At 41.3% G+C, this 18971-nt stretch overlaps 1 long non-coding RNA gene across 1 annotated transcript; it reads right to left on the bottom strand.

Annotated features, from left to right (window-relative positions):
* Positions 1-2231: 2231 nt before the first annotated feature.
* LOC117879530 lies at positions 2232-17421 on the bottom strand. Its single transcript, XR_004646298.1, has 3 exons — positions 17300-17421; positions 3053-3133; positions 2232-2755 (listed from the first exon to the last, which is right to left on the bottom strand). It is a non-coding gene; the product is annotated as an uncharacterized LOC117879530 (long non-coding RNA).
* Positions 17422-18971: the final 1550 nt, after the last annotated feature.

Below are 18971 nucleotides of genomic sequence, written 5' to 3'. Positions count from 1 at the left end.
AATATCCTCTGATGGGATGAGGTGGAGGAGTTTGTTGATTAGCTGCCAGTTGCTCTCCATTTTCTTCGAACAACTGTCAATTTGTCTTTGGCAGAGCTACTAGCTATAAACTAACATACAAAGAGCAACCATCACCTAACAGAGAATTATCCATTTTTGAACAAGCCAGAGATGTCATTCTTAATAACAGAGTCAATGAGGCTTCCTTAGTCTACTGACTGCTTTCCCTCTACCCCTCCCCCCTTTTGAGGAACCCAAATATAACAGAGACAAAACTTAGGTTAAAACTACTATGTGAGAAAGCAGCCATTGCCTTTGTCAGCCAAACTTTTACATGCATACACACTTAACATGGGACTCTATCAACTTTAAGGGCTGTAATCATAACTCCCTGCTTCCTCTTTTCTCAGCAGGCCTCTCCTACTTTATTTCACACTCTTCTTGTAAGTTGCCTTCCCTGTCATATCCTCTATTAGCATGTTATTACATTTCTTTTATGCAGCTGAGTGTCAAATAGATGGAACATGCACCACTTTACCATTAGAATAGTGCTAAGTAATAGCCTGCAGTTTATCTAGATGGTCAGATACCTGAATAGATAGCTAGATTTCTTGGTCCTCATTAGCTGTCTGGACTGGGGTTACTGTGATAAGGGTAATTATCCACTGACTGTGGTAGCTACTATTATATTAAAAGTTATACCCATAACACTATTTAGTATCAACCATTTTCTAGTCATTATAACCTACACCACTATTCTGTGTTTCCATCACCAGAGTTTGGACCAGAAACCACCATGGTTGTTTCCTTCCACTTGCCTCACGTCTAGGGTGTAACACTATGCACACAGCATTTTAAAAAAAACAAAGATGAAAAATTTAAGAGAAATGAGAAAAATGTATAGCAAAAACTACAGTGGAAAATGAGATGTGGAATAACTGGGCAGCATGGCAGAAGGCATGCCAGACTGTGAACAATTGCATCCCATACTTACAGTTACTAAAACAGCTGTCGAGATTGGCTAGAGGCATGGTGGCACCCTACACACATGACCTGGGCTAGGCTTACCAAAAAAACAACAAAACAAAAAACAAAAAAAACAAAAAAACCCACACACCATATATCTGTCATATGATAGGGGTAAGTGTGATGGGTTGGATCACAGAAACCCCCTTGGGGCTGCCAACTGATGTGCCAAGACTACTTCTGCCCCTGCTTTCCTGCCCTGGCACATTAGGACTGCAGTGCCCTGCCTGGGTTGAGCCAGATCCGTTAGCCTGCTGCAAACCCAGACCCAGGGTCTGAACCACGTCCCCTAACAGCTGTAGGCTTAACTGAAAGCAACTTACGGAAGTGTTCCTGTCTTTAACACTCAGATGTCCAACTCCCAATGGGGTCCAAACCCCAAAAATCCATTTTATCCTGTATAAAGCTTATACAGGGTAAACACAAACTGTTTGCCCTCTATAACACTGATAGAGAGCTATGCACAGCTGTTTGCCCCCCCCCCCCAGGTATTAATACACACTCTGAGTTAATTAATAAGTAAACAGTGATTTTATTAAATACAGAAAGTAGGATTTAAGTGGTTCCAAGTAGCGACAGACAGAACAAAGTGAATTACCAAGTAAAGTAAAATAGAACACGCAAGTTTATGTCTAAGAAACTGAATACAAATAAAACTTCACCAGTTCCAGTAAGCTTCCTTTTACAGACTAGTCTTCTGCTAGTCTGGGTCCAGCAATCACTCTCACCCCCTGTAGTTACTGTCCTTTGTTCCAGTTTCTTTCAGGTATCCTTTGGGGTGGGGGGTGGTGGAGAGGCTCTCTTTTTAGCCAACTGAAGAAAAAAATGGAGGGGTCATCCCGGGATTTAAGTAGACTGTCTCTTGTGGGTGGAGACCCCCTCCTTACTCCTATGCAAAGTCCAGCTCCAAGATTGAGTTTTGGAGTCACATATCCATGCATGACTCATTTTTTACCAGCCAAGCCACATTCCTGGGAAGGCTCAGATGTGGATTGGTATCTTCAAGTTCATTGTTGGCTTAGATGGTTTTTCATTAGGCACTTAATTTGCACTTCTCAAGAAGCTGACCAAATGCTCTACTAGGCTAGTTAAAATCAAGCCAGTACACAACCAATATTCATAACTTTGAATACGAAAATGATACATGCATACAAATAGGATGAATACATTCAGTAGATCATAACCTTTACATAGATATGTTACATGAGACATGTAGCCTAAAACATATTCCAGTTATGTCATATATACATTCATAAGCACATTCCATAAATCCTTATGGGGGACCCCCATCACAGTAAGTATCTACTGACTCCAGTGGCTGCTGTCATAGGCCAAGATTTTCAAAAATAGACATCTCAAGTAAGATTCCTAAATTCATATTTAGGCACTAAAATAAATGAAAGATTCCCAACATGCTGAACACCCAGAAGCTCCCACTAAAATAAATAAGGGCCACAGCTTTAGGAACCAATATTTAGCCCACAGTTACAAGGCTTACCTATAAAATTCACTGAAACTTAACCCTGGCATGATTCATCGGCACATTCTTATGCCAGGCTGATAGATGCCCTGGGTCGAGGGATGAGTGGAGGATGGGTGCTTCAGGAAAGGTGTGTTTTCATGGGAAGCTGTTCCCCCATATTCTGTAGATGGGCTTCCAAAGACTCTTTGCCTGGCTGTTTGCTCATGAGTCAAGCCATCTTCTTGCTCTCTGTACTGAGAATGGGCTCTGAAAGCAGAGAAGCTTTTGCAGTCAAGGTACAAAGATTCAACAACATTCAAGTCTAGTCAATGTGAACCTGTGATGTAAGAATGGAATTCAACCACATTAAAGTGGTCTTGTCTGAACAGATTCATATTTTTTTGTAACTGTACCATTTACCCTCACCAAGTCCAAAAACTATAGTCCATGAAGAAATTAGAAAGGGCACCTAGGAACCTCTACCTGAACTGAGAAGGCTCACTTTAGAAGAATCCACCTCAGATACTCTGTAAATACAGAATAGAAGCTCTTCACTGTACTTACAGTAGTTCAGTGATCAGGATGGGGTTGCTCCTGGCTTCCTTTCCTCTCACGAAAGGAAGCTCTTGCCTTTCACAGCTACTCCTGCAAATTAAAAGCCACAGTGTAGCAAATGGCGATACCTCCATTAACTTCAATGGGATTGGGCCACAGCCACAAAAACCCCAGTTGATCTCTCTGTCTTTCTCTCTGATATACCTATCGCTGTAGCACAGAGGTGGGAAAACTACAGCCCATGGGCCACATCAGGCCCATAGGACCCTCCTATCCGGCCCCGAGCTCCTGGCTGGGGAGGCTAGCCCCCTGCTGTTTCCCCTCCCCCACAGCTCTTTGCTTTTTTTCCCTCAGGGTCTGAGGTTTCTTCTTTGTGTTTCTCTTATCTCTCTCATATACATAGATCCACCAGTGTGCCAGCTCCTGCTCTTGCTATGTCAATCTCTAGGGAAACCCCTTGGGTCACATGGTTCAGCTTTTACTCAAGCATTGCCATGTGCCTATGTTGTGGGTGGTGGCTCCTATTTTTTCAACTACATTATTCCACGAAAGAGCTTGATTGTTTCTTACATTTATCCTGTATGAAGGGCAGCAGTTACACCCACCAGCTTCAATAAGAATTTGCCCAACCACGTTGCATAATAAATACATATTGTAAGAGTAATGAAGAGAAATTTTGAAGCCATGTAACTACTATAGCTTGGGATATTAACAAGCAGTGTGAAATGTTTGCTATGAAATTTGAATCCAGGTAAAACTGGTTTCAGATATTGTTACAAATATGAAACAGCCCAGATTTGAAAAAACTGTCGCTGAGGCTTGCTAAACCACCAATGTTTCAAGTGAACCGGGCTTACTTTTGAGCACACCTGTACTGATTTAGAATTTCAATGTGAAATCAGGTTAAACACAGCAATTTCATCCAAATCCCAAACTCACAAGGTATGCAAGTCTACACAAAAAGAAACCAAAGAAAAGATCTGGTCTTTGGTATAGGAATTATAATTTAGTATATGTACAGTGCTTAGCTCAATGGGGATTTGACCTGGTTGAAATCAACAGGCACTACTTCAAAATAAATAATAAAGTACAATGCCAACATTATGAAACTGAAAAACTCGGTGGTTTTGAATTATTCACAACTTTAATTTTAACTCCCCCTCTCCCTTTAAAAATCCCAATGTAAGGTCATCAGAACTAAGCAAAGGAAAAAAGAAAATATGACTATCATGTTCTATGCCTCACTGGAGTGCTGTAGAGTTTATTGAATTAACCCTTGTAAAATGCCTTGGAATTCTCTGATGGCAGGTGCTATAGTAATGCAACATATTATCATTGCCCAAGATTATACCCTTACTGTGTGCTGGGAAAATGTACTTGACTGTCTGGCCTTCTCCCCCTTTTGCTCCACTCATATTTAGGGACTAGTCACAGGGTAATGGGGGAGGAAGGGAAGTGGGAAGAATGAGATAAAGGATGAGCCATAGTTTTGTTTCCAGTCCACTACAGGTAGTAATATTCATCTGGCTCAAAGGGGAACCCTATGAAAAGTGTGTGCATGTGTGGGGGGGGGGGTGGAGGGGAAGAGTGTGATGCTCTTTGATGTGACAGTGCAGCCCCTATTGTAAGTGCAGGGGTGCTGGAACAATTTTTATAGTGGGGGCGCTGGGAGCCATTAAACCAAACTGTATATGATGGAAACCACTTCAAGCCAGGAGATGCGACAGCATCCCTAGTACCTATAGTTCCAGCCCCTATGTGTAAGTATGACTGACCTTGCTGCATGTTAACTTTGTAGCTCGCCTCCTTCCCCCTGGTTTAGGCAGCCTTTAAAGCCACAGGCTGACCCTGAAGTATTAAAATCAGAAGGTTTAACAATCTGTCTAGCATTATAAGTAATAATTACAACTATAATTCCAAAGCATAATAAATTATGGAGAATTACACTATGATTTGTATTATTCATTTATATGGGGAAACAGTTTTGTCCTAATTAATTTTCCTGGATGCTATTGTTTGTTTCCACATTCTGAGTTTCCATTCAGGCTCAAGATTTAAATATAAAATACAACAACAGGATAAACACAGAACCAGATCCTCAGCTGGTGTACCAGTGTATCTTCATTGACTTCAGTGGAGCTATGCAGCCACCACTCTCCAGCTGCAGCAGTGCAGAAATAAGGGTAGCAGTACCGCAACCCCCCCCCCCAATAATCTTACGACACCCCCCCAAACTCCTTTTTGGGTCAGGCCCCCCACAATTACAACACTATGAAATTTTCAGATTTAAATAGCTGAAATCATGAAATTTACTATTTTTAAAACCCTATAACCGTGAAATTGACCACAATGGACTGGTAGGGCCCCAGTGATGGTATAGTGAAGAACTCTCACTCTGCTGCACTTGTCTATCTACATAAAGCCCTATTCCTGTGAGGTGCTGAGGACCTCTATAAGAACTGAGCTTCCTCAAGTTTCCACTGAAGTAAGCAGTATTTGAGGGCATAGTACAGGTGCAGGAATGGTCTCTAAATTAGCTTCTGAGTTGTTGAATGAATCTCTAACCATTTTATTTTTGTGACTCATATTTAAATGTATTGAATTAACTTATAAAATGGGGAAGCACATAGATTCACCAAGAGATCACTTATAGAATAGTAAAGGAAATATGCCAGTCCAAAGGCAAGACAGCAATATTAAAAAATTATAAACAGTTCCAGGGGGCCTGTAGATGAGCGGACTCACCCCTGCGGCACCTCCTGCTGGTCTGTTCAGGGAATTAGCTCTTCCAGCGTCCTGGAGCTCCCTCTGCAGACCAGTGGTCCACCTGTCCTCTGGCCCCTGTGTCCCTCCCTGGACCCCAGTGCCCTTGTACCTGGGGTGCTGCCCCCTAGCAGTAACCCCTTAGTCTTAGGGTCTCCCCTCCTCAGGGAACCCCCACCCACTATCCCCACCTCACCTCAGTGTAAGGCTACTGCCAGTCACCATCTAGCCCCACTCCCTGGGGCAGACTGCAGTATCAGCCACTCATCACAGGTGAGGTTGGGTTTGGACCTGCTTCCTTTTGCCTACCCCTGGGCTGCCCTCTGCAACCCCCAATACTTGTTGGCCCAATGCTAGGTCACAGCCTGGGGCTTTCCAGGCTGGAACTCCCCAACTCCTCTGCCTTTCCCGAGCCCTGCTCCACTCAGGTACCCTGTCTCAAGCTAACTGCAGCCAGGCCCTTCTCTCTCTCTCTCTCTCTCTCTCTGAATGCAGAGAGTGAGTGTCTACTTGAGTTCCTGGCTCAAGCCTTTATAGGGCAAGCTGGGCCCTGATTGTGGCATGGCCCCAACTGAGCCTGCTTCCTCCTTCAGCCTAGGCATCTTGCCCTTCCACAGCCCTCCTCCAGGGCTGTTTTAAACCCCTCAGGGCAGGAGCGGGTAACCATCCCGGTACAGGGCCACATGCTAACAAAGCCTGCTAGATTTTCCAAAACCAACTCTGTTTATCCACTCCCTTCCCAGAAAGTGGAGTGAGGAGCAGCTCCCTCCATCCTGGCTCCATGCCACATCAGTTGATGATCATATCATACAGCTGGTTACTAATGTAAAATGGGATTGCTATACATTTATGAAATCTTATTCCTGTTAACCAAGGAAATGAGTTTGACTCACCCAACTGTTTACAAATGAGATTTGTTTTATGGAGGATGCTGACATCATCTGCTGATCCAATTCAATCAAATTCAAACCTTCTGCCACATGATTAAGAGGGTTATACTCCAGATTAATTTTTTTCTTCAGTTGAACATTCACATATCTTTACAACTGATTTTAAGCCAGTTTAGTGCTGGTGGAAGAGGCTGGGCTGACGATCCTTATCCAATACAGGACAAATTGAACCATATCAAAGCAGTGCAGCATCTCACAGTTTCAACAATGGGCTTCCACCCTTATACCCAAGTGGCTCCCTTTCTGGGTGAGAGAACAGTTAAGTCTTTCCTTGCCTGTTCCAACCTCATCCTGATAACTCTCCACAAATAAGTGAGAGTAGAATTTGCCCTTACACTTTAAGACTGGTTCCATGTCCCTATAATTTGAACAGCCAATGACAAAAAGAGAACTAGCCTTACCTGATCTGGCTTCTATAAAGCTGGGAGGTGGCCCTACAAGGAATCTGAATAGGATTAGTCATTTTGAAAGCGATATGGCCCAAAGTCTCAGTCTTGAAACAACAACAAATTGACTGGGCTACAAGCTAGAGGAAAATAGTAAATTGAAGGGAATAATTAGAAGGCTCCTGGTTTGATGGCTGAATTTACTGGGCCAAACTTGCTACTGGTATAATTCAATGCAAGTCAGTGGGCCAAATTCCACTCAGTGCAGAATTGGTGTGCATCTGGAGTGACCCCTGTGGCTTCAGTGGAATCCTTGGGTACATGAATATAACTGAAAGATGACTTTAGGTCAGAGTTTTTGGCCCTTTTATGTTAATCCCATATTTATAGGAGCTGAGCCTTGAAACCATAGGAAACAACTTTTATGAGGGTGAGTCAGAAACAATCATCTTCCAGCCAAGCCAATAGAAGCTTTGCTATGCCTGCTCAACTAGAAGCCACTCCAAGTATCTTATACAAACTATATATATTGCTCACTGGTGCAGGTATGATGTATCTGTACATGTCATCTTATGCAATGTTTGAATTTCAGCCCAGAACAATAAGGCCATTTATTTTCTCCATACTTATACCGTTAGAAGTTTCTTTTTTAAAAATGTGTTGATGCTCTTATATAAAAACAGAACCTTCTGACCCAGCAGACCTGATACCTCTGTTTTCACCTCTTAGTAGAGAGGTGGTTCACACATATCTCAACAGAAGAGTTCCAATTGCAGAATTCTTAACTAAATTATTGCTGGTGATGCACAAGAAGAAAAGAACCCTGCTTGAATATCAGGTCCCAGGTTGACTTGCAGGGCTGGTAGTTAGAAACACATTTTTACTTGCAAACAGGCAATTTTAATCTGGAAGTCTTGGATAGGTAATATACGGAAGACCCCTTGATGCTATTTTTACAGAATCACTTTTCAGAGCATAATTGCATTTTAAACACTTTTGTTCCTAGAGCCTGCCTTTCACTAAAGAAATACTGTAACTAGGAAACCCATTCCGTATTTCCAGACTAGCCATCTATCAGCATTATCCAACAATTAACAAATGTTCAGATGAAACTACATGGTGCCAACAGTTAATCCTAATCCGAACAGAAAATCCTGGACACTACAATGAAGGAAGAAAAAATACCAGGTAAAATCTTGTATATCGTTCCCTCTAAAATAATGTTCTTTAGGATTGATGGTTAGCATTGTGGAGTTTCAGTCAATTATTAGTCATTATTCAGCTAATGCTATGCACAGTTAGTGAGACAGTCAACGCTTCCTAGTTTTCACCAGGCTGGAAAAATTGCAATTTCTGATCCTAGCTAGCACTGATAAATGCAGAAGTCAACACTTTGGCCTAGAATTTTAATGGTATTTAGGCATTTCTGCACTCAGCATTGCAATGTCTTTCTGATTTAGGAGCCCAAGTCTCATTTTCAAAAGGGATTTAGGCACTTAAGAGCGAAAATCCCAACTTGGAAGTCAATAGGATTTAGTTTCCTAGGTGCCTAAAATTCATTTGAAAAATAAGATGTAGGTTCTTAAATCAGTTAGGTATTGCAAATACCATTAAAATTGTGCCCTTTATCTAATTTCACAATGAGTGGGGTTTATGTTGTTGACTATTTCAGAGGCTCATAGACTGTGGGCAGTGGATCCCTTTTGGTTCTTGGAACACTTGCTGGTCCATGAAGACAACAAGGCTGCTGGCTTTCCTTATATCCAGCTGATAAAGCAAACTAAATACAGCAAAAATTCATTATATGCTTTACTAGTTGTACTTTTCTGTGTAAGCAATTGCTATAATTAGCTCATGGATGTCATGCTACGTGAGGTGAGGTAATCTGTGTGACTGTGACTGGGAGAGGAGCTTGTCCGCAGGACAATTTCTATTAAAAATTGGCCCACAGTATCAAAAAGTCCGAAAACTCCTGGGCTATTTTATTTGAAGCTAATGCTTTCCTAAATCTGCAGAAGTACAACGTTTAGATCATGTGCCCATTTTTTCCTCACTCCTACTTAGACCTCTGTCTCCCTTTTCTTTACATCCAAGTACCTGCAACTCTTATCTCCCCCTTCCTTCATTAGGTCTGCAAGACCTTTTTTTCAATCCCCTTCCCTTAGTCCAGCCTTTTGTGACCCACCATTACACGCTCTAGGCAGGCCCTTTGTCCTTTCTGTCTCTTCACATCCAGCCCTCTGTGATATTTCTCCCATACATTGCCATCCAGGTCACTATAATATATGTCTTTAAAAATACATTGTGCATTTGTCTCTCTCTCTGCTGAGGCCTTAGGTTTCTACTTTCAATTCTTACTTTTTCTGGTGTGCAGTAAAATCTGAGATGTATCTAGTCCTACAGCTCAAGCAAGGTTTCAACATGGCAGAGAAAGATACAGTTGGGCAACGCAATCCAAATAATATCTGATTGGAAAAATCCTTTAATGGTTGTATGGGCCAGTGGAGGAAAGGCTAGAGGAGGGAGGGGTCAGACAGGTCAGAGGGAAGCTGGAAACGTGGTGGAAGGATAGCCTGCTTGTAGGTATGTGGAATTTCACAGAGAATTGAATTCAGAAGAAACGGAGCTGAGGAGTTGCTGATTCTACACATTAAAGAAGGTTTGTTTCAGTTCAGAAAGAGATTAGTTATGATGCACTTCATTCATTTGTAATAGACAGCCAAGATTGTCAAAAGTGACCTGTAATTTTAGGTCTCATATTTTGGGTGCTCAACTTGAGACACCTTGAAGGAGCCTATTTTCAGGAAGTGTTGAGCACCTGTTTCTGGAAAAAAAATCAGGCTTCTCATTTTTCATTGGGTCGAGTTGGGCACCCCAAAAAGATATTAAACCCAAGTCATTTTTTGAAAATCTTAACCTTATCTGAAAATATCCAACCCTGATTGGGTAAAGATAGTAGCACAAATAAAATAAACCAGTATGCTTAACAATTGCCTCTTTAGAGGTTACTTAGAACAACTATGGACAACAGGAAGATCTGAAGATGCATGAATTTTAGAAGCCAGGTGTAATCAGATGGACTGTAATATATTGAGAAGTAGCTGATTTCAGCCTCTCAGTGATATAAATTATTTACAAAATTGGAGATGTGCCGAGTATCTGAGAGAAGAATTTGGACCTTAGGATGGGAGTTTTGAAATATTGTACCATACTAGCACAATCGGGTCCTGGTCCATGACAGGTGCTCCTAGGCACTATGGTAATACAAATAATACTACTATGTTAATTGGCTTTTATCAAATGTTTTCTACAAGGCATGGAGCTGAAGTTTACATAATGCCTCCAAACAGAGTTATATTCAACTCAGCAGTTTCACTCCCCAGGAGTTTACATAAACATTTTAATCAGTTCACATACAAGTAAGTTTGAAGCCCTACATCAAACAAATCCAAATCTCAGTGATATCGAGATGGGCTTGACAAACTGCATTTTATTTTACACAAAAAAGTAGTGATTTTTGTAAGATTTTGATGCAAAAAATCAAAAGACTGCCCCAGGTTAAGTTCAACTAACTCCTCAAACTGATTTGAATTTTGGTTTAGACCAAAACCCCAAACCAGGGGAGTTGCATAGCTTGGAGTTTTGTGCTGCAAGTCTTCCACACTGCTGTACTATAGACATAAAATCCCATCTCTTAATTTGCTTTGAACGGGGCTTTTAGGTTGTTGGGTTTTTTTTGTTAACACACTCCACATCTATTAAACTTTTAGAGTCTAAAGTTCTGCTACATACTATTCAATTCTAGCTTGTTTTATTAATCCATTCTTCCAGTAATTCTTTTTATAAATGAAAATAAAAAGGTCAGAGTAACGCCTGCAGCCGTAAAAAGGGTGAGAATAAATGGAGTTCTTGTTGAAGATGACAGCGCATGGATTTAGAATATCCAAGAGACCATGTGTGAAATTTAGCCATTTCTAGTGTTAAATTCCCAATTTCGCAAGGTTTTCAGTGTCACGTGTCCAATATTCAAGTGGTGTTATGTGAACTGCCAGACAAGGCTGCCCTTTCTGAAAGGGGGAAGTTTCTGATCACTTCTTTAGACTGCATGCTAGTCCAGCAACTGTTGCTGTGCACTTTTCTCTGTCACGTAGGGCAGAAGGTGACTCAGCACTGACTCACTGAATTCCCTGCCAATGGATTTCCCAGTTTGTCAGCTGTTCTTCATCAGCCTATCAGCACAGCCTTGAAAAAACACTCAACTGTAGTCTAAATCCCCTTCTATCCAGTTTGCCTGCCAGTGTCTATGTGCAGGGCAGCATGACTTTCACAGCTAATCAGTTTTGTAATCTAAGCACTGAATTGATTAGATTTCTTAAAGACATCTTGTTTTCAGGAATGATCTAAAGTTATTCAGCTAGCTGAATTTCTTCAGTGAAGAGACTTCAATATTAATAAAAAAAATCACTTCAGTCATTACCTTTGTATCCAGACTGTGCCTGGTGAAAATGAACATTATACTGCTACAATAAACTCTCAACTTGTTACAAGCCTCAGCATTATAAGGTTATCTTTGCTATCCCTCTGTTAATTAGCTATGGCACTAGTCTCCATTAGTAGTGACGCAAATCAGATCTGCACTTGGCACAGTGCACTGGTGCTGAGTGGCAGAGTAAAACAGCAAAGAACATTTTGTACTGATGTATAAGATGCATCTATTCCCTGCCTATCTCCATCTAATTAACTGATGTTAGTGATGTTCTCAGTTCTGACACACCTCTAGGATTTTCTTGTCTAGATCAAAACCTATCTCTTATCACATTCAATTCACTTTTATATTTTCTAATTCTGTTACATACCTCACTAGTTTAAATACTGAGACCTGCTGTCTGATAAAGGGAGAGCAATAAGGACAATAGAAATGTGGAGACTATTTAGGTGCTGTATATGCCTCACAGCTAAAAGCCATTTATATGATACTGCTATGTCTAAACCAGTGGTTCTCAAACTTTTGTACTGATGACCCCTTTCCCATAGCAAGTCTCTGAATGTGACCCCCTTAAATATATAAAAAAAGTGTTTAATTTATAACACCATTATAAATGGTGGAGGCAAAGCGGGATTTGGGGTGGAAGCTGACAACTCGTGAACCCCCCATGTAATAACCTCACGACTCCCTGAGGGGTCCCAACCCCCAGTTTGAGAACCCCTGGTCTAAACCAATAATTTTGCAATAATAAATTGAACATACCTCTCATGAAATGAAATTATTGTAATAGTCAGTGTTTAATAGTTTATTTTCTGAATTTAAAAATATGGAGATAAGCCCCTTTGAAAGTCTCAGATTATGTGATAGGTGCTTAACTCACCATTAACTTTCAATGGGATTTTGATTACCTAATGAATCCCATTGTTAAGATTTATAAACTGTGTCCCTAATGGATAGACTAGAGCAATGGACTGAGAGTCCGGATTGTTCTGTTGCCAGGTCTGCTGAGAGATCTTGGGCAATATGCAGCGAGGTTGTAGCTGTGTTGGACCCAGATGTTAGGGAGACATATTAGCTATGACCTGAAGAAGAGCTCTGTGTGGCTCGAAAGTTTGTCTCTCTCACCAACTGAAGTTGGTCCAATAAAAGACTATGTCACCCACCTTGTCTCTCTAAGAGCTTGGACAAGACATTTCACCTCTCTCTCAGTTTCTCCATCTATAAAATGGGGATACTGATACTGACCTCCTTTTTAAAGTGATCTGTCTACAAATGAACAGTGCTAAACAAGTGATACATTTTATTATCATTGTCCTGGGATGTAGTAATTAACTAATTAGAAGTTGTTTCCCTCATGTTACTCTATTATTTGAAAAAAGTTACTGCTTTGCATAAATATGATTAATTCTCACATTAGTGAGAAGAAACCTTTTCCAACATTAATTATGAGGATAAAATCATCGTACAAATGCACATTTTCCCCACATAGAGTGTCAAAGGAAAAGCTGAAATGTTACCAGTTGAAAGCTCTGCTAATGCATCCTATGGAAACTGGGGGAGAGAGCCACATTCAGTAACAGCATCCCCTCTGTTGCACTGGAGAGACATATGGATCCAAGGAGCCATACAATAAATCAGGGCAGACAATGGGCAGGCTGGCACTGGAGAGATGCACATTATTCCCCCACTGACCCCTTGGAAATGTAATAGGAAAAGTAATCCATTTTTCCACAGCACACCCTGCTCAGATAGCAGATGTGGCCCCTAATATGGAGCTTGGGCATGGCTAAAGAGAAGCAGAGGCATAAAGCTTCCATGAGGATGGGGCCCATGTGGATCCTAGACAAATTAGAGGATTGGGCCAAAAGAAACCTGATGAGGTTCAACAAGGACAAGTTCAACTTAGGACGGAAGAATCCCATTCACTGTTACAGACTAGGGATCGAATGGCTAGGAAGCAGTTCCGCAGAAAAGGACCTAGGGGTTATAGTGGATGAGAAACTGGATATGAGTCAACAGTGTGCCCTTGTTACCAAGAAGGCTAACGGCATTTTGGGCTGTATAAGTAGGGGCATTGCCAGCAGATCAAGGGACATGATCATTCCTGTCTATTCGACATTGGTGAGGCCTCATCTGGAGTACTGTGTCCAGTTTTGGGCTCCACACTACTGTGGAAAAATTGGAGAGAGTCCAGTGGAGGGCAACAAAAATGATTAGGGGGCTGGAGCACATGACTTATGAGGAGAGGCCAAGGGAACTGGGATTGTTTAGTCTGTAGAAGAGACGAATGAGAGGGGATTTGATAGCTGCTTTCAACTACCTGAAAGGGGGTTCCAAAGAGGATGGAGCTAGACTGTTATCAGTGGTACCAGATGACAAAACAAGGAGTAACGGTCTCAAGTTGCAGTGGGGGAGGTTGGATATTAGGAAAAACTTTTTCACTAGGAGGGTGGTGAAGCACTGGAATGGGTTACATAGGGAGGTGGTGGAATCTCCTTCCTTAGAGGTTTTTAAGGTCAGGCTTGACAAAGCCCTGGCTGGGATGATTTAGTTGGGAATTGGTCCTCCTTTGAGCAGGGGGTTGGACTAGATGACCTCCTGAGCTCTCTTCCAACCCTGATATTCTATGATTCTGATTATAATCCAGGCCATTTGTGGTTATTACAGCATCAACCACCTCCTGTGCACACCTTCATGGCCAAGGATGGCTCTGCAGCACTCTGCTTCGGTTTTCCTTCTTCAGGACTCCTTAAGAACCCCACACAGTCTTTGTCATAGCTAACATCACCCCTGCCTGCATCTGGTTTAGTAACAGAAACAGTCCAGAAACAATCCTCAAGGTCCTACTAAAGTTCATCACCCCTATACTCAACTCTTTTTCTGTCCCAGTCTGCCCTTCACATGACATTACTCCCAGCCCTTCCTAGCTAGAGTTCAGCTTTCCAGCTCTAGCTTCTCCCAGTCAGCATCTCCTGCTCACTACAGCTCTCTTCTGACACAGTTTCCTGTTCCTTTCTGACTCTTTATAGGGAACACCTGTCAATGAAGCCCAATCAAGGCTGTTAATGAGGCACAGGTGGGTTGGAGCAACTCCCTCTTAAAGGGCTCAGTCCATCCTGTGACAGTGACCTACACCCTCACTTTCTTATATGAGGAAATTCCATCCTCCCTTAGGAAAATGCAAAAGAAACTCCACCAGGGAAACCCCACAGAATTGCCTGTCCCCCCCAGTATGAGTATTTTCCTCATAGGAACATGATCTGGGGCCTAAAGTTTTGAAAACTGAAATAAAAAGTATTAAATTACAAAGATTTCCCCTAATTACTAAATGTTTCCAATTTTCAGCAAGTTCACACATGGAGAAGAAATCCATGCTTGGTGAAATCATTGTGCAGGCTCCTAAAATCCAGATAAGGCTGGTTGGCTATTGTTTACTAGCTGTCTGGTACGCTGCCTCAGACACTGAGTCACCCTGTTTTTCTGCACCGCCTTTGTTCCAGATTAGACATTTGAAACTCAAATTGCCAGAAGGCATCAAAACTGGGAAACTGTGTGCTTTGTTGTTGCACTTTGGACTCAAATGACCCTCACAACAGAACAGCAATTTAAAAAAAAAAAAGAAAAAAAAGTGATTGTTTATAAAAGGTGCTGGTCTGAGTCCTATTGATCTACAGAACCAGTACGATAGAGGCAGCAGCTGCCCAAGTTTTCTAATGCTGCCCCACCAAAGTGCCCTGAATTGGAGTTCCAAGGCCTGCTTCCCTACTGCTACATCATAACAATCGTTTCACACAGTGGGAGGGGGTCGGTAGTGGACAGGTTGGGGTGGGAGAGAGAGAAATATCTTCCTCCACATAGAGCCCTATTACATTTCAATTAGTTTTCTGCAGCCCACTATCCACAAAACCCAGAGGCTGCCCCAGGCAGACAGCTGAGACATGGCAAGGAGTTATCCTGGCATAGGGCTGGTGTACTAACCAACTGTATACTTGACTGAGGCTAGTTAGCGTGATTCACTGACCAGCAATTAAATGGTAACAACACTTTTGGGTACTACTGACCTGGATTTCAATTGATGACCTTACAGCAGAATGTTTCTTTGACCCATTACACACTCTGAGCTATCCAGTCTCCATTGTGTATCACCTGTCCTATTTTATTCATCGTTATGGCATGAGGAAAATAAACATGGATATACTTAGTTATAGACTATCAATTACAGAGTGCTCGAAGTCACACAGCTAGAGCATCTATTCTTCTACAAATGTTTCTGTCTATCCAGAGTAATGGCTGCCACATTTGAGTTGTTTCCATTTATGAAAGTTTTGTCATCAAATGTAATAGTAATTTAAGCTTGAGCAGATGGACTGACAAATATTAAATCCTTCAATTTTTGCATAGCAGCACCTCTATCACATTGATTGTTTTCCTTACTTCCATTCCCCTACTGGCTTTCCAACAGCATTGCCATACCTCTGTGCTCCACTTTTCCCTCCCCTACCCATGGCTCATTTTACTAATTTCTTCAGTTTTCAGAAACAACCAACTCCTCCTGAAGAGCCATCTGGGGGCCCTTTGTTTTTAAATAATTTATGCTACAATTAGCCTTAATTCCTCCCTGCTCAAGAGTGATCATTTGTAAACATCATTGCAACTAGTTACCTCACATGAGTTTTCATAAAAGCGTCAGTTTAAGATTGTTAGTTCTTTGGGGTAGGGACTGCAATATGTTTGCACTCTGCCTGGCATAATGACATCTGACATGGTTGGCCTCTAGGTACCACCACAATATAAATGTTAAATAAAAATACCACGTTTGGCAATCCTGTCAAATTGCAGCGGTCTGGCTTGCCCACAGGGATGAGAGCTTCTGAGGGGAGAGTAAATGCAGGTTACAGGGATTTGTTAGGTGGCTTGTCATCTCCAGATATGAGACATTAGACAATTAAAGGAAGGTACTACAGTGTTAGATTAGATCTACTTTCCATTAGTGGATGGATTATGTAGTATTTTCTACAAAAATGCACATTGTAATTATTCACTTGTAATACATATATGAGCATAATTTAATTTTTCCCCATCCCATTTCACTACTCAGATACAGAGTTACATATAGCTTAAAACTGATCACTTTTTGGATACAATATAGGAAAACTGCACTTTTCTTGGCTGCCTAAAAATCATTCCCCTAGCCAAGCTATAGGGCTATTTCAAAGAAATTGCTGCCTAACTAATATGATAATCATCAATCTCTCAAGCTGTGGGATTCTTGCCTGTTATCTATATATAGAACAGACGGGTGACTCATTCACACACTTCGAGTCTAAGGGGATTCCTAGATTGGCAATAAGTAAAATTACCATTGTTAGCATCTTCATTTCAGGACTTATCTCCAAGAGAGTTTGCTGGCAATATAAAGACTGCCATTTTAACCTTTTCATTGGGGTTAGTTTTAGGAGAAAAGTGGTTGTTTTGTAAAAGAAAAAAAAAGAAACATGGCAAAAAGGAAAAGTGAGCTCTAACTTGCTGCTTTATTTCCCCAAAACTGACAAACTTTAAAAGCATCTTGGACAAAGTCCACTTTTGGAAAATAAATAGTTATCAAAGTTATTTCCCTTATTCTGAATAAATTGTTTGAGCTACATGAGGATTAGCAGACTGCCCCACTTACATTCATCAGCTACCTCTGTTTTCTGATGCTGCCATCCTCCATCCCTTATCAGCGCTTTTCTGCTCATGCCACTTATGAGCTTGGTGTGGCATAAAACAGAGCTTATTGGGATTCTCAGGAGCTAGTGGAGATGTTGGCGGACAGAGGAAGGGGTAGGAGTTTAGGAGATCATGAGGGCTTGGGGGAGACCAATAGTAGCTTGACAGGGATTCCCTCTTACCCCTCTTAGGGATAAGAGTGTGTATAGGGCCTAGAGTGATGAAATCCAGTGTCTCTGCCAAGGGACTTGAAGAGCTAATCAAGCACATGGAGATGGCAGGATTGTCAGGAGCCTTTCATGTGCCAATGTCAAGAGACAAACATTCAGTTCTTCCAGCACTGTTGCCTTGGCTGCCTAGCGCATACACATTTATATATCATTTTCAGCTTCCTAAATATAGCTTTAAAAAGCCTGTAGCCCTTACAGTTTGGAATGTCTAATGTTTAGACTATATCATCTGTTTCTAATCTGATGCCCAAATCAACGGAACAACTCACATGAGTGGGGATTGCAGGATAGGGCCATTAGATTGTAATCGCCAAGCACGCAGTCTTGAGGATAGCTCTCACGCAAGAATGTATTGCTGTTGGGATGCTTGTGTAAGGGCCATTTAGGATCGGTCCCTGTGTTTGTACAGTGCTGAACACAAGTGGTATTCTATAAAAAATAAGCTAAAAATCAATAGTTTTCAATGAATATAAGTAGTGCCCAGTGGATTGTAAGTGAATTTAGTCCAGTGTTACATGGTTTATTTTCTGCCCCATAATTATCTGGTAAAATCTGTATTTACAGCACCTATTTACTAACTGTTGGCACCTGTCTTCATGACTGCTAAATTCCCAGTCCTTGTACAAGCTCTTACTTCTTATGTACACCATAATTCATTATGTGGTCATCTGCTTAGCATGTTACTGGTAACCCACTGAGTCACTCAGCTGCATGGAACGAGTTCTAAGCAGCTTGCTATCATAGTCAAGAATGAAAAAAGTTTGATTTAATGCCCAACTGATTACAAAACAAAGGTCTAAAAATATCTGCTCAACAACCTGCAATTGTTGCCACCACAAACATTATTGTCACTGTTTTAGTCTGTATAGAGAGTTCTGTGAGCTCCATATTATATTAGTGAAACATTATTTAAAAAATGAGAACACAGTGGAACAAGCTTTCAGCAGATTCGGGGTAGTTTCTAGAATAGCTGTTATTACCTGGTTTCACTATATCACATATAGCCCCTCATCAATGGACTACGTATTATTGAGAGCAGAATTTTACTAAAAATGGCCTGAGAATATTCCCCCATTTGTACTCCATTAAATCTCTTAACTCATGAAGTCAGCAGGTGGGTTAAAATTGCTAGTAGAAAAACAATAATTCTTATCCTTGAGGCTCAGTGCCAGTGGAAAAAAGTGTCCAGAAGTTGAGCTGATCAGTCTTGCAATGATGAAAATCTAATGCAGCAGCTGTTTTTCTGGGAACTGTCACTCATCACATTTTAATTTCACAGTTTTGAATTAATCTGTTCCAAATGCAGCACTGAAGGGCAGTGAGATAACAGCTTTCCTTTCAGAAGAACTGGATTGAAAGTAAGGTGAGTTTTCTCCCCTTCTGGTTTTACTTGTAGTGATTGTT

This window comes from Trachemys scripta, chromosome 6, assembly GCF_013100865.1.
Source record: "Trachemys scripta elegans isolate TJP31775 chromosome 6, CAS_Tse_1.0, whole genome shotgun sequence".
Classification (NCBI taxonomy): Eukaryota; Metazoa; Chordata; order Testudines; family Emydidae; genus Trachemys; species Trachemys scripta.
This window is presented reverse-complemented; position numbering and strand designations above follow the sequence as displayed.